At 37.4% G+C, this 13,114-nt stretch overlaps 1 protein-coding gene across 2 annotated transcripts in view; it reads left to right on the forward strand.

Moving 5' to 3' along the window:
* Window positions 1-6,666: 6,666 nt before the first annotated feature.
* Window positions 6,667-13,114, forward strand: part of SPATA16 (spermatogenesis associated 16) — a 242,481-nt gene continuing 236,033 nt past the window's right edge. Inside the window, exon 1 of one of the 2 annotated variants that reach the window (XM_012928723.3) lies at window positions 6,667-6,777. The gene's annotated coding sequence lies outside the window, so the exon portion shown is untranslated. Of the gene's footprint in view, window positions 6,794-13,114 lie in introns of both variants that reach the window. The other variant, XM_058661084.1, reaches the window with a different exon arrangement.

Genomic DNA, 13,114 nt, shown 5'->3' on the forward strand with positions numbered 1-13,114 from the left:
AAACTGAGATTTATAGCACACACAGAATACTGTCAAAACTTCAATCTTACAACTAGTGTTGTTGAGAGATTTAGATAGACAGAAACTAAAATCATGCAAGACAGGCAAAATCATTATAGTTCATGTTAGGAGACCAATATAACAATACCTAAAAAGTTGAAATGTGATGTAATCTGATGATGATGTTTCAAAACAAACATTGTAGATATAACAACATGGATGGAAGAATAAAAAGCCTGGCATTTATATTTTGGAGCTACTATCTATAATATTAAAATAGTAATTAAGTTAATTCCCTACCTAAGATTAGACTTATTAAGTTATCCCTATCAGAGGTCAAAGACAATGTAAAAATATGCAATCAAGTTGAACTGAAAAGTTCAACTGTAAAGATATCAATTTTCCACATATTGATCTGTAGATTTTAAGATGATTCCAGCATGATCATTTATAGAAATTCATACAATTCAAAATCCAGATTTCAATAGAAGATCAAAGATAACAGCATATATAAAACATTTTTGAAAAGGAAGAATAATATAGAAGGATACACACCTTTTGAGATTAAGACTAACTATTGCTCTTCAGAAACCAGAACAGTATATTAAAGAAAAAAGCAAACATATAGATCGATATAACACAATAGAGCATCCAGAAATAGATGCACACATTGATTTTTCAGCAAAATACAAAGGCCACTCAAGGAAAAAGAATATTCTTTTCCATGAATGGTGCTGGAGCAATTGAGCCTCTGTGTACAAGAGAAATTCACCTCAACGCATAATTGCAAGCCACACAAAAACTAATTCAAAATGAATCCTATGCTAAATGCAAAACCTACAACTATGGAGGTTCTAACTGAAGTCAGGAAAACATCTCTATGACCTTGGATGAGAGAATATTTTAGATACAAAAGCGAAAACATAAACCATAATAAAGGTAAATGGACCTCATAAAAACTAAGAACTTGTACTCTTTGGAAGGTACCGGTAACACTATGAAGAAATAAGCACAAACTGGAGGAAAATAGTGACAATCACTTCTCTTGTGAGGACTTACATTCATGAAAACAGAACTCAGCAATAAGGCAATTCATTTCCAAAGGAACAGAAACATTGGGCAGACTTGTCACCAATAAAATATGGATGGCCAACAAATACATGACTAGATGTTCAAGTTATTGGGAAAATGCACTTTAAAGCCACACAGAGATATCACTTTTCACATGCAAGACAACTGGCAAAATCATCTGCTGGTAGGACGCCTAGCAACTGGGAATCTCATGTGTTGCTGGTGGGAGTTGCAAAATGGTACAGAATTTTGATCAACAATGTGACAGTTTCCTATGAAATTTAGGCAACCTAAATTCCAATTGCCCTGTAGTCTAATTTCTGGCATTTTACTCAAATAAAATACAAATGTATTTTCACAACATATGTGCAATATTTATAGCACCCTTTTTCATCACTATCCCAAGTATTCCTAAATAGCTGAACAGCCAAATTATACATATGCACAGTAGAATATTACTCAGCAATAAACAGGAATGAAATACTGATGAATTGCAAATATGCTATGTTGAGTGGAAGAAGACAGACTCAAAATAATACTTGCAGTATAAATTCATTTATTTGACACTTGGAAAAGATAACATCACAGGACAAAGTAAAAATCAACCCACAGAAAAAGTTACAAAGGGCTGGGAACCATCAGCAGGACTGACTACGAAGTGAATGATATTTTGTCAGGTGAGGGAAGTATGTTAACCTTGACTACAATACGTCAATCAAAACTTGCAACATTGTTTACTGTGTCAAAAATGAAGGACTGGAGTTGGGGAGAAACATATCACATGGGTAGGTGGGCAGGCAGGAAAAATTACAGCACTGATGCGCTTGGAAAGCCTATTTGTTCGAAAGCACATGCTGCACACATCTCATCTTTGCTGATCCCTACACCTTGTCTTGAAATAAAATTCCCCGTTTGTGCAGAACGGTAGGAAAGAATGGAGTGGATTGTTTGAATCCATTCAACTTGCTTCTTTTTCTCTCCCCAGATGTAAACAGTAATCATTTTGATTGTGCTTTACAAAAGATAAGTAGAATCTATTATTGCACAGTACAGAGTAGTAAAATTATGATTGAACTATTCTTATAACATTCAAAGCAGAGGGGCTATCTGTGATCATCTGTGATGCCAGCAAGCAATATGGATGTGAGCTTGAGTTCCAGCTGCTCTACTTCCTATCCAGTTTCCTGTTAATACACCTGTGGAAGCAGCACAAGATGACCTTGAGCCCCCACACCCACACACTCACACACCGACACACCCATGTAGAAACACAGAGAGCTCCTGCTTTCTGGATTCTTTCTTTGGCTTTGACCTAGATGTCTGTCTGTCTCTCTCTCTCTCCCCCCTTATCCCAGTGTGTGTGTGTGTGTGTGTGTCTCCCCCCTCACCCCAGTGTGTGTGTGTGTGTGTGTGTGTGTCTCCCCCCTCACCCCAGTGTGTGTGTGTGTGTGTCTCTCTCCTCCCTCACCCCAGTGTGTGTGTGTGTGTGTGTGTGTGTGTGTCTCCCCCCTCACCCCAGTGTGTGTGTGTGTGTGTCTCTCCCCCCTCACCCCAGTGTGTGTGTGTGTGTCTGTGTGTGTATAAGTGTGTCCTGCTCTTTAACTCTGAATTTGAAATCAAACCATCAATCCTTTTTAAGAATTCAAAGCAGATAAAACTCAGCTGTGGTATTAGAAGCCCAGGAAGTCATCATTTTGGGGCACAGAAAAGTGAGAGTTGGCAATCAGAAAGGGATTCTGGATAGTAGGAATGGTTTATTTCTTGTCATTTTATTTTGTTTTAGATTTAGGGTAGTGGTCCACCTGATAGTTTCACTTTGTGAGAATTCAGTGAACACATTTGCAATTCACTCATTTTCTGAACATATGTCATATTTCAATAAGTGAAACATACACAACTTATTAGATAATAAAGAAAAGGAAGAGATCATTCACATATAAGCCACAACTGTGGTTAGGAAAAACATGCAATCCTTACTGGTACCATTACCTTTAGTCAGGTTCCGTTTCTCAAAATACACAGAGGGTACAGCGCTGTTCTTTTAAAACTGCTTGTTTTATAAAGTACACAAACAAGATTCATCAACTTCTACATATAAATGCTTAAAGTAAAAAGAAATTTGAATTGTGCTGCTGTAAATGCAGGATTACAGATTTCTTTCTCATATGCAAATTTAATTTCCTCTGGATATATTTTCAGAAGTGGAATAGCTGGTTATATGATAGATCAATTTTCAGTTCCTTTAGCACTCTGCATACTGAGTTCCACAGTGGTTGCACTAGTTTATACTCCCACCAGCAGCAAAGGAGGGTACCTTTCTCCCCACATCCATGCCTGCAGGTGTTATTCGTGGAGTTCTGAATGTAGGCCAATCTCACTGGAGTTAGATGGAACCTCAATGAAATTTTTATTCCATGACAGCTAGGGAGTCTGAGCATTTTTTTCATGTCTATTAGTCATTTGAAGTTGATCCTTTGGAAAATGTCTGTTAATTTTCTTTGCTGATTTCTTCACAGGGCTGTTCGTTTTGCTGTTGAGTTTCTGAAATTCTTAAATTCTATGTATTAGTCCCCTTTTGGTTTTGAGATGTGCAAAGATTTTCTCTCATTCTGTTGGTTTCGTCTTCACTTTCTTGAACGTTTCCTTTGCTGTACAGAAGGTTTTAGTTTAATTTAGTCCCAGTGGTTTATTGAGCCTTTGACTGTCAATGCATTTGGTGACTTTTCTAAGAAGTCTTTCCCCATCCCTATATCTTCTAGAGTGCTTCCTATGTTTTTTCTAATAATTTCATAATTTTTGAATGCAGATTTCAGTGCTTAATTCATTTAGAGCTGATTTTTTTTTAATATGGTGACAGGTAGGGGTCTTGCTTTTTACCTCTGCAGGCTGCTATCCAATTGTCCCAGCAGTATTTGTTGAAGAGACCAAGCTTTTAGCTTGAATCGTTTTTAGTTCTCTTGTCAAAGATTAGTTGGTTGTACATATGTGCACTCCCTTCTGGGATTTATATTCTGTTCCATTGATCTTCTCTGTTTCTGTACTAGTACCAGACTGTTTTGATGACCACGGTTCTCTAGTATGTCTTCAAGTCTGGAATTGTGATTCCTCCAGCTTTATTTTTGTTTTTCAGGAAATCTTTGATGATTCATGATCTCTCCTGTGTTTCCAGATGGACTTTTGCATCTACTTTCCTGTTTCTGAGAAGAATGTTGTTGGGATTTTGATTGTGACTGCATTGAATTTGTATATTATTTTTGGTACTATGGACATGTAGATGATGTTGAACCTGTTGATCCATGGCAAAATCCTTGATCTTTTGATAACTTCCTCTATATCTGCTTTTAATGTTTTATAATTTTCATCATAGAGGTCTTTAACTTCTTTGGTCAGATAATTCCAAGGTATTGAGAATGCTCTCCACTATTTTAAAAGGGACTGTACTTACAATTTCTTTCTCAGTCATGGAGATAATTGTATATGCTAGTGCTTTCAACTTCTGTTCATTAATTTTGTATCCTGCTATCATGCCAAATTCTCTTATGCGTTCCAATAGCCTCTCTCTCTTTTTTTAAAAAAAAAGATTTATTTATTTCTCTTTGAAAGTCAGATTTTCAGAGAGAAGGGCACATAGAGAAAAGGACCTTCCATCCACTGGTTCACATTTCAAGTAACCACAGTGGCCGTACTGCACCCATCCAAAGTCAGGAGCCAGGAGCTTCTTCTAGGTCTCCCACGTGAGTACAGGGTCCCGAGGCCTTGGGCTGTCCTTGACTGCTGTCCCAGGCCACAAGCAGGGAGCTGGAAGAAAAGTGGAGCAGCTGGGATTAGAACCTGCCCCCATATGGGATCTTGGTGCATGCAAAGTGAGGACTTCAGCCACTAGTCCACCGTGCTGAGCCCTTCAATAGAGTCCTGATTAAACCTTTCAGTTTTCCTATGTAGAGAATTATGTCATCTGTAAACAGGGATAATATTGATTCCTCATTCCCAACTGAAACCACCCACATGCATGTCAAAGGAGGAGTGGATGAAGAGACATGCTATACTTCAATGGAATACTACTCAGCCATTACGAAGAAGGCAATTGTACCATTTGCCATAAAATGTTCCCAACTAGAAATCATTATACTCAGTGAAATAAAGCAATCCCTAAAGGACAAATATCATATGTTATTTCTGAAATCAGGCAAGCTCCTTGCAAAAATACAATATCAATAGTCCTTTCAACACTGTTTTTGCTACATCACATTGCTTTTAATATTTTTGTTTTTATTTTCAGTTCTTCAAAGCAACTTTTTTTCTCTTATTAAATTCTTCACTGACTCGTAGGTGACATCATTCTCTCCAAGAAGGTATTTGATTTTCGTTTTCACTTTTTCAGCAACACATTGGTCATTCAGTATCACGTAATTTAACTTTATGTTGTTGTAAATTTCTATTTTTCTTCTTATTGTTGATTTTATTTTATGGCTTTTCATTTAATGGGATATATAGTATCTATGCAATAGAGATTATCATATCCAGATATGAAGAGACAATGCAGTATGAATCTCTACTTCTAAATCAAAGATGGACTGTGAGTGAAACTGTTAAATATATCTCAACATCAGGATGCTTGATTCTCTGACATTGTCCATGAGCACAATATCAAAAACATTTAAATAACAGAACGATGGACTTATGACTGCTTATGAAGCAATATACAATTGTAATAACATAGGGGAAAGCAGTGCAGGAAAGGGGATTTGGAGAGGGGGTATGGGATATCCCAAGCCTACTGAACTCTTTTATTTAAAAAAAAAAAACTAGCAATAATAATTAAATCATTTTGAAAGGAAAACAAAAGAAAAAAATTAAGTAAAGAGAATTTAAATAGTTTTCTTTATAAAAGATACATATAGGATACATGTTGGGTACAACTGTCAAATCACTGTTTGAGATGCTGTGCTCCTATTCTAGAGTGCCCCATTTCAGTCCAGCACACCCTGGGAGACACATCAAGGAACTGGCTCCCTGCTGCCCAAGCAGGAGACCTGAGTTGAATTCTGAGCTCCTGACTCCAGCTTGGAAGAGCCCTGACTGCAGTAAGCATTTGGGGAATGAATCAGAAGAGTGATGGACCTTCCCCCACTACAAATTAGATGAAAACAAACATTATTTAATAAGTTAGTAGAAATAGATGTAGAAAACTTTATCAACCTTTTTTTAATCATATCTGCATCCATGTAAAAGAAGTAAAGAAAGGATAACATTTTTCTTTGTCTATTCATAAAAAAAGACTGTAAAGATACACTAAAGTGTTGCCCCCACCCCGCCCCATCTCTTTAGAAAAGTAACCTTAATATGCTTGGATATCTTCCAGTATTTTACATTACTCCTAATGGTGATATTACTTTAAGAATTTGAAGCTGAAAAAGGAAGGGGGTAAAGAATTCGAAAGGAAAATAGACAAAACCACAAACAAAATTTGTTTTCATCATTGCAAGCCTCCAAAGTAAGGCAGGAGAAAAACCAGGAGAGGATCTTGTGTCTCGAGCAGTCCGCGGGAGATTCAGGGCCACGTGGAATGTAACGTTTCAAATCCAGACCCCTGCTGGAACGCACAGACCGGTGTGGCCTCTGGGCCGTTGTAGGGCGGCCTGGGCAAAGCTGAATCAAGTCAAGAGCTTCTCCCTGACCTCACGGTGCGGAGCTACGACTGCACAGGTAGAAAGAGAATCAGGTTCGCTGTGTTAAAACAGTTTAATAGACCGGTTCGATGAGAAGGAACAGAAAAGACTCATAAAGGAAAGCGCCTGTGAATTAGAAAAACAAGAGCTACTTTCTCCCTTCGCAATGGAGGAGTGAGGACGGAGAGTTGCTCATGGGTAACACTCTTAAGAACCAAGAGGTCCTCTCTTGCAGGCAGTTGGAATACAGAGAGGGTCCCTACAGGTACTTGCTTGTTATGTAGGCATAACTTAGCACGTCGTCAGTTTGATGACCAACACAACAACAAAAGTAAACAAAAAAAGAGGGGTGGTGATGGGTGGAGGTTGCAGAGAGATAAGATCCTGCTTGGTTTTGAAATAACAGATCTTTTGTCTTGTTTCACTTTATTCTTACTTGTATTTGTCTTTGTTACTAAAATATGAGGGCATGTACCATTGAGCAGGTAAGAGATGGTGTGACTATTTAAAAGTCCAGATTTTATTGAACATTTGCAATATAGGCTGTTGTCCTCTTATTTCATGATATTATTGTGAACTTAAGACACGGAATGCCTCAGAGTAGAGTTTGGGAAAGGGAAAAAGTCTAACTCCCTGTCTCCAAGCCATAAATGGAAATTGATGACAACTTTACAGAAACCAAAAAGTGAGCATGAATTATAAGATAGAGAACTTAATATTATCTCTAGGCATAAACCCCATGTTAATTCCTAGTTAGAGGAGAATTTTTTTCTTTTTAAAAAATTTTAATTTATTTTAAATGCAAAGGCAGATTTACAGAGAGAAAGAAAGACAAAGATCTGCCTCCTGTTGGATTACTCCCCAAGTGGAAAGAGAGCTGAGCTGATCAGAAACCAGGAGGAGCTTCTTCCTCTTCTCCCATGTGGGTACAAGGTCCCAAGGCTCTGGGCTATCCTAGACTGCTTTCCCAGGCCTCAGACAGGGAGCTGCAGAGGAAGTAGAGCAGCCAGGACAGGAACTGGTACACATATAGAATCCCAGCGCATTCAAGGTGAGGACTTAGCCCTTGAGTCATTGCACTGGACCCAGAAAAGAAATTTTTCTAGGGAAGACACAATGACTAGAATTGCACTTCTCTACACACACTTTGACTGCAAGAGTTTTTTTTTTTTTTTTTTTTTTTTTTGCTATAGATGACACATCAGTTTAAAACAGATGAGTTGATACCCAACAATAGTAGGCCAGGCTAACAAAAAATGACGTTATATACCATATGTGCAAGGGTTTTTAAATCATTTGCATCAGGGAGTCCAGAATATTGTCTCTCAGCTAGTATAGAATATATTGAGTCATTTTCTTGGAAAGTAACATTCAAGTTGTAATATATTTTACCCATAAAGAGAATTTTTTAGGGATTTTAGAAAATAAAATGTTATAGCAATCTGGCCTAGAGATCGCCAAAAGAGAGACTATAATTTATCAATGCTCTGGCTGAATTTCAAAATACCACACTGAATGAGCATGAGCCATCTGCCTAATAGAGTATTTCCTAATTGTCTGATTTTAAAAGAAATTTCTGAGTAATAACTGATGGTAAAATTATAATAATGAATGTAATAAAATAATAACACTTATTGAGTGCTTACTATTAGCAGGCAGCCTTCCTCTATTACTTTTCTCAACAATTGCATGAGGCAGGTGTTATCATTAACCTTGTTTTGTAATCATAACAAAATATCTACACATTGGTAAAAATTATAAAATATCATGTGGGCAAGGATTTAGCTTCACCGGAACATTTTAGAAAGCCCTTGTTTTGGAAGAGCAGGGTGGCACAGTAGGTTAATGCTCCACATGCAAGTGTCAGTAGCATCCCGTAAGGGCGCTGGTTCGTGTACAGGGTGCTTCACTTCTGCTCCAGCTCCTGCTTACGGATTGCAGAAATGATGAAATATGCCTCTACCCTGGGCCCCTGCACCCACGTAGGACAAACAGAAGCTTCTGGTTCCTGGCTGGGTCTGGATTGGCATAGCTCTGGACGTTGAGGTGTTTGGGCAATGAACTAGTAGCTGGAACATCTCGCTCTGTGTCTCCTTTCTATATACCTGTTTTCAAGTAAAAATAAGTAATTCTTGTTTTAAAAAAAAGAAAGCTCCCAGGGATAAATTTGTGTGCTGCATGATGTAGTATATGATCAATTTACATCTGTTCTGAAATGTGCATGATTCGGGTATCTGAACCATTAGTATTTAATTATTTGGGCAGCTTTGAGAAGCAATAAAGCTGATTTGACACAGGATACATGTTAGAATGTGTCTCTTTAAATTTAATAAGACTGAAACCACACTGCCATCTAGAATTCCATGACAAGTGGAAAATTGATGTGATTTTAAGTAGACCAATAAAAAAGCAAATTTCCAGAAATGCTAGTATTGTAATTACTGAACAAAATTCTGTTGCTTCTCATGCATGGATCTTGCTTTCTGTCTCAGACTTACTTCAGTGAGTTGTACATGTGCCTCCTCAAGAGTTAGCATTCATATGTAGAATTAAAATTCAGAAAGAAATTATCTTCACAGAAAAAAAAGCAATTTTATATAACTCTCAGCTGGTGTTTTTAAAAATGTGTTTGAAAATATAGATGTGAAAATATTGGTCTTGCTTTTTCCAAGAGCCTTTAGCTTTGTGCGTTCGGAGTTCGGAGTGGTCTCATTAGCTGAACTGTTACTGGCTGTCAACCTCTGCTAATGTCTGTATTTCTCCACTAGAATAACTTTCCTGAGGAAATTCCACATTGTGGTTGTTCATCCGATTTCATATGCATGAATGCTTCAATGCTCTCTCACTTAAATCCCTATTAGCCAGCATAACTCAAGCAGAAGAACTCAATGCTGTCTTCACAGATCACCTAAGTTATAGCTTGAGAAACTGTGTCACCCTGTGTCCAAAAGATAAAAAAAAAGGTGCGCACTTAAATGGTTAGAAGCCAGCTTGATCTTGTTAACTTTAAAATGTAAGCAGCAAAGTTATGACATAATAACCACTACATATCCCTTATTTAACAGACATTTGGGAACCTAAGTTTAAGGTGTAAAAAACGAAGCTTATTGCAAAAGTTTCGTGGTCTTTATGTTAACTCTCAGCATTTATTTCCAAACGTAATGTAACTGGTTTCCTTTAGAGAAATGCGAGTGGAGTACGTGTTTGTGGAAAGGCTGTGGGATTTTCCTCAGAAAAGATTTTGGTAATGGAAAAATCAACATACAAAAATATCTAAATCTTACATATTTTAGGACAAAACCTAACTAAGGATTTAAAGAGTTCAGACTTCTCAATTCCTGTATCGTTTCTATTCATCATTTTAGCTAACAATGGAAACAGCATTCTAAATATGGGCATGGCTTGACTGAGAGTAAATACCTAAGATGCATTCAAACTGGTACCAAATAAACATTTAAACGCTAAAACCCAACAGATTGTGTACACAGTCCCTTCAGAACATACATCCGTACACTTACTGGAGCAAAAGAAGTTGTACAGTTCCCAAGGCTTTGTGTTCTTGTGCAAGGCCACACTGTAGGCCTTCCCTTCCACAGCCTTCCAAAGCTTATCATGGAATTTGTATGATCAGTACTTACACTAGCCTGGCCAGCTGCCTGTCTTCATATCTTCTGATGGCAGGTGACCACTTTCATTTTGACCTCAGTAATTCCCAATATATTCTTTTACTTTTTTCTGGATAAATCATATGTTTAATGTGCTCTAAAAAAATAACTGGGCGAAGTTGGAGATCCGTCATTTGAGAAGAGTTCTCAGAGAGCTTAATTAATCTTTCTCTTGGTTAAAGAGTTTTCTGCTTTTCCCTTGGAATAGTCGTATGCTTAGATGCTCCCTTAGGCTGACATGAGGCATGAGCTGATTTAGGTAAATCTGATTACAGAGGCAGGGAAAGATTAATTTTTGTAGCAGAACTTATCAAGCAAGTGCTTAAGGTCCCATTTCTGGTCATGTCGGAATTTGGGAATGGGGAATGAGACTATTTAAACTTTTCTAGAGATCATATAATGATGATGTAAAACAGTTTATTTAGGAAATAAATAATAAGGAAATTCAAATTTCCTTTCAGGTCCGTTTTCCCTTACCAAATAATCACTATTTTCTTCCTCCTTCTCCAAAGGACAGGGATTGCTTTACTCATCTGTGTGGTTTCCTGAAATGCTCGTATCTATTAATGTCTTCCATGGTCATCACTCGTATCAGTTGAGCTAACTGTGCAATTTAGGTGGTTAGGAGTTGACTGAGGCTGAACTATTCCTGAGGCGATTAATTCAGCCAGTAAGTCACCACACATCTCAATTAATATGACGAACAGTAGAACAGAGATGGGTTCGTAAGAACAAGCACAGAGTTTTGTTCTTCCTCTCCCATCAAACTTATTTTAAAATTATGATAAGGAAAGTAAGCCACTTCATATCTAATGCTGTTTACTCAGGCTCCGAGAAACACACTCAGAGAATCGCATTCATCCGATCTGTCATGCATGCGTTCTGATCATGTCCAAACTATCAGTATAAACTGTATTTCATTTGCTTTGTATTGTCTATACTCCTGGACAACCTTTTCTTTTTAAGGTCGATGGCAGGGGTGGGTTAGAGTAGACACATCTTGATTATCACATTCTTACCCTGACTAGCAGTTATAGTTTCATACAATGAGGATATTGTAGATGATGGAGTAAAAGTCATGTGTTCAGGAAGGATCTGCTGTGGCTAAACTCAGAATCTTTGATAAGGTGAAATTTCAAGCTGTCTTAACATTTTTATGTAACTCTTAATGTGAAAATTTACATTTATTTTAGTGTAAATCTTCTATTAATATGTGCATTTTATAAAATACACAAATGATAAGTGCATGTACCTCAATTATTGTTTTATAAATGGTGTTGATTTGTTTAAACAGCTCTAGGGTCAGAATTAATGAATAATTTTAAGATCTCCCTCCTGTCCCACCCATTGTCCAGCAACCTATTCTGACTCCAATCACCATAATTTAGGTTAATCAACCTTTAACTTTGATTTACAGGAATCATGCAATGTATTTTCTTTTGTATTTACTCCTCTCACTCAACATGGTGAGATTCTTCTCTGTGTCATGTCACAGCTATATCATATCTTTCCATTCGAAAATATTTGTGTCTACACCACATTTTTTGCTAATTTGATGGGTTTGGGAATATTTTCAATGCATGTTACTGTTAATAGTGTTGCTGTGAATATTTTTGTATATTTTGTTGAGCACTATGTGCACTGCTGCTCTGTATGTATAACATTTCAAGACATAATGGAAGAAGGAGATGCTGCCAAGCAGTTTGCCAAACTGATCATACCGGGTTACATTATTACAGGCAGTACACAGAAGTTCAGTTTATGCCGTGTGTTTATTAATATTTGGCATTTTCTGTCTTTTTTTTTAGCAATGCTGATGGGTTTGTTTTTGTAGCAACATGCGATTTCCACTTGCATTCTCTTGATGACTAATAAGCTTTATTATCTTTTTGTTAGCCTATTTGGGCATTTAAGAGTGCAGGTCTATGAAACGTTTTGGCTCTGGGGTGAACATCAGGTGAAATGGTTAAGCTGCTGCGTGTCAAGCCCACATCTCATACTGAAGGCTAGCTGGAGTCCTGGCTACTCCACCTCTGATCAGATTTCCTGCTAGTGTGTTTTCGGAGAGGTTGCAGGTATTAGCTCGAGTGTTTCAACTTCTGCAACCCGTGTGAAGAATCCAGATAGGGTTCTGGAGTCCTGGTTTGGGCCTGAGTTGCTACAGATTTTCTGGGGGGTAGGGGAGGATTTTTGAATTGAACCAGTGGGTGGAGTGTGTGTGTGTGTGTGTGTGTGCGCGTGTGTCTTTCAAGGAAATGAAAGTAGGTATATCTTTTTTTTTTTTAATTGGAGGCCTGTCCCTCTGCTGGATAATCTGTAATTTTCATACTGAATCAGACATTTTTTGCATTTTTGATGAGTTCATGTCAAATATATTCATTTCAGGTGTTTTCTTCAATTCTTTGAATTGCCTTTTCATTTGTAATGGTGTGCTTTGATGAACAAAATTATCACTCATAATATAAGACAATGAACTGTTTTTGTACCCTAAGAAATTCTTGCTTATCCTAGACATGAGGGATTTTTCTAACAGCACTGATGTGTGTATTTTAAACTTAGCTTGCAATATGTATGAAACTGATTCTTGGTGTATATTGTAAGTAAGGTATGAGTCATAATGGATCATTTGCATTTGCCTTAGCCAAGCACCTTTTATTTGAAAGACCAGCCTCTGTGGCACAGCAGGATCGTAAGCTAAATGACCACTTG

The sequence above is a fragment of the Ochotona princeps genome, chromosome 3, assembly GCF_030435755.1.
Source record: "Ochotona princeps isolate mOchPri1 chromosome 3, mOchPri1.hap1, whole genome shotgun sequence".
NCBI classification, from domain to species: Eukaryota; Metazoa; Chordata; class Mammalia; order Lagomorpha; family Ochotonidae; genus Ochotona; species Ochotona princeps.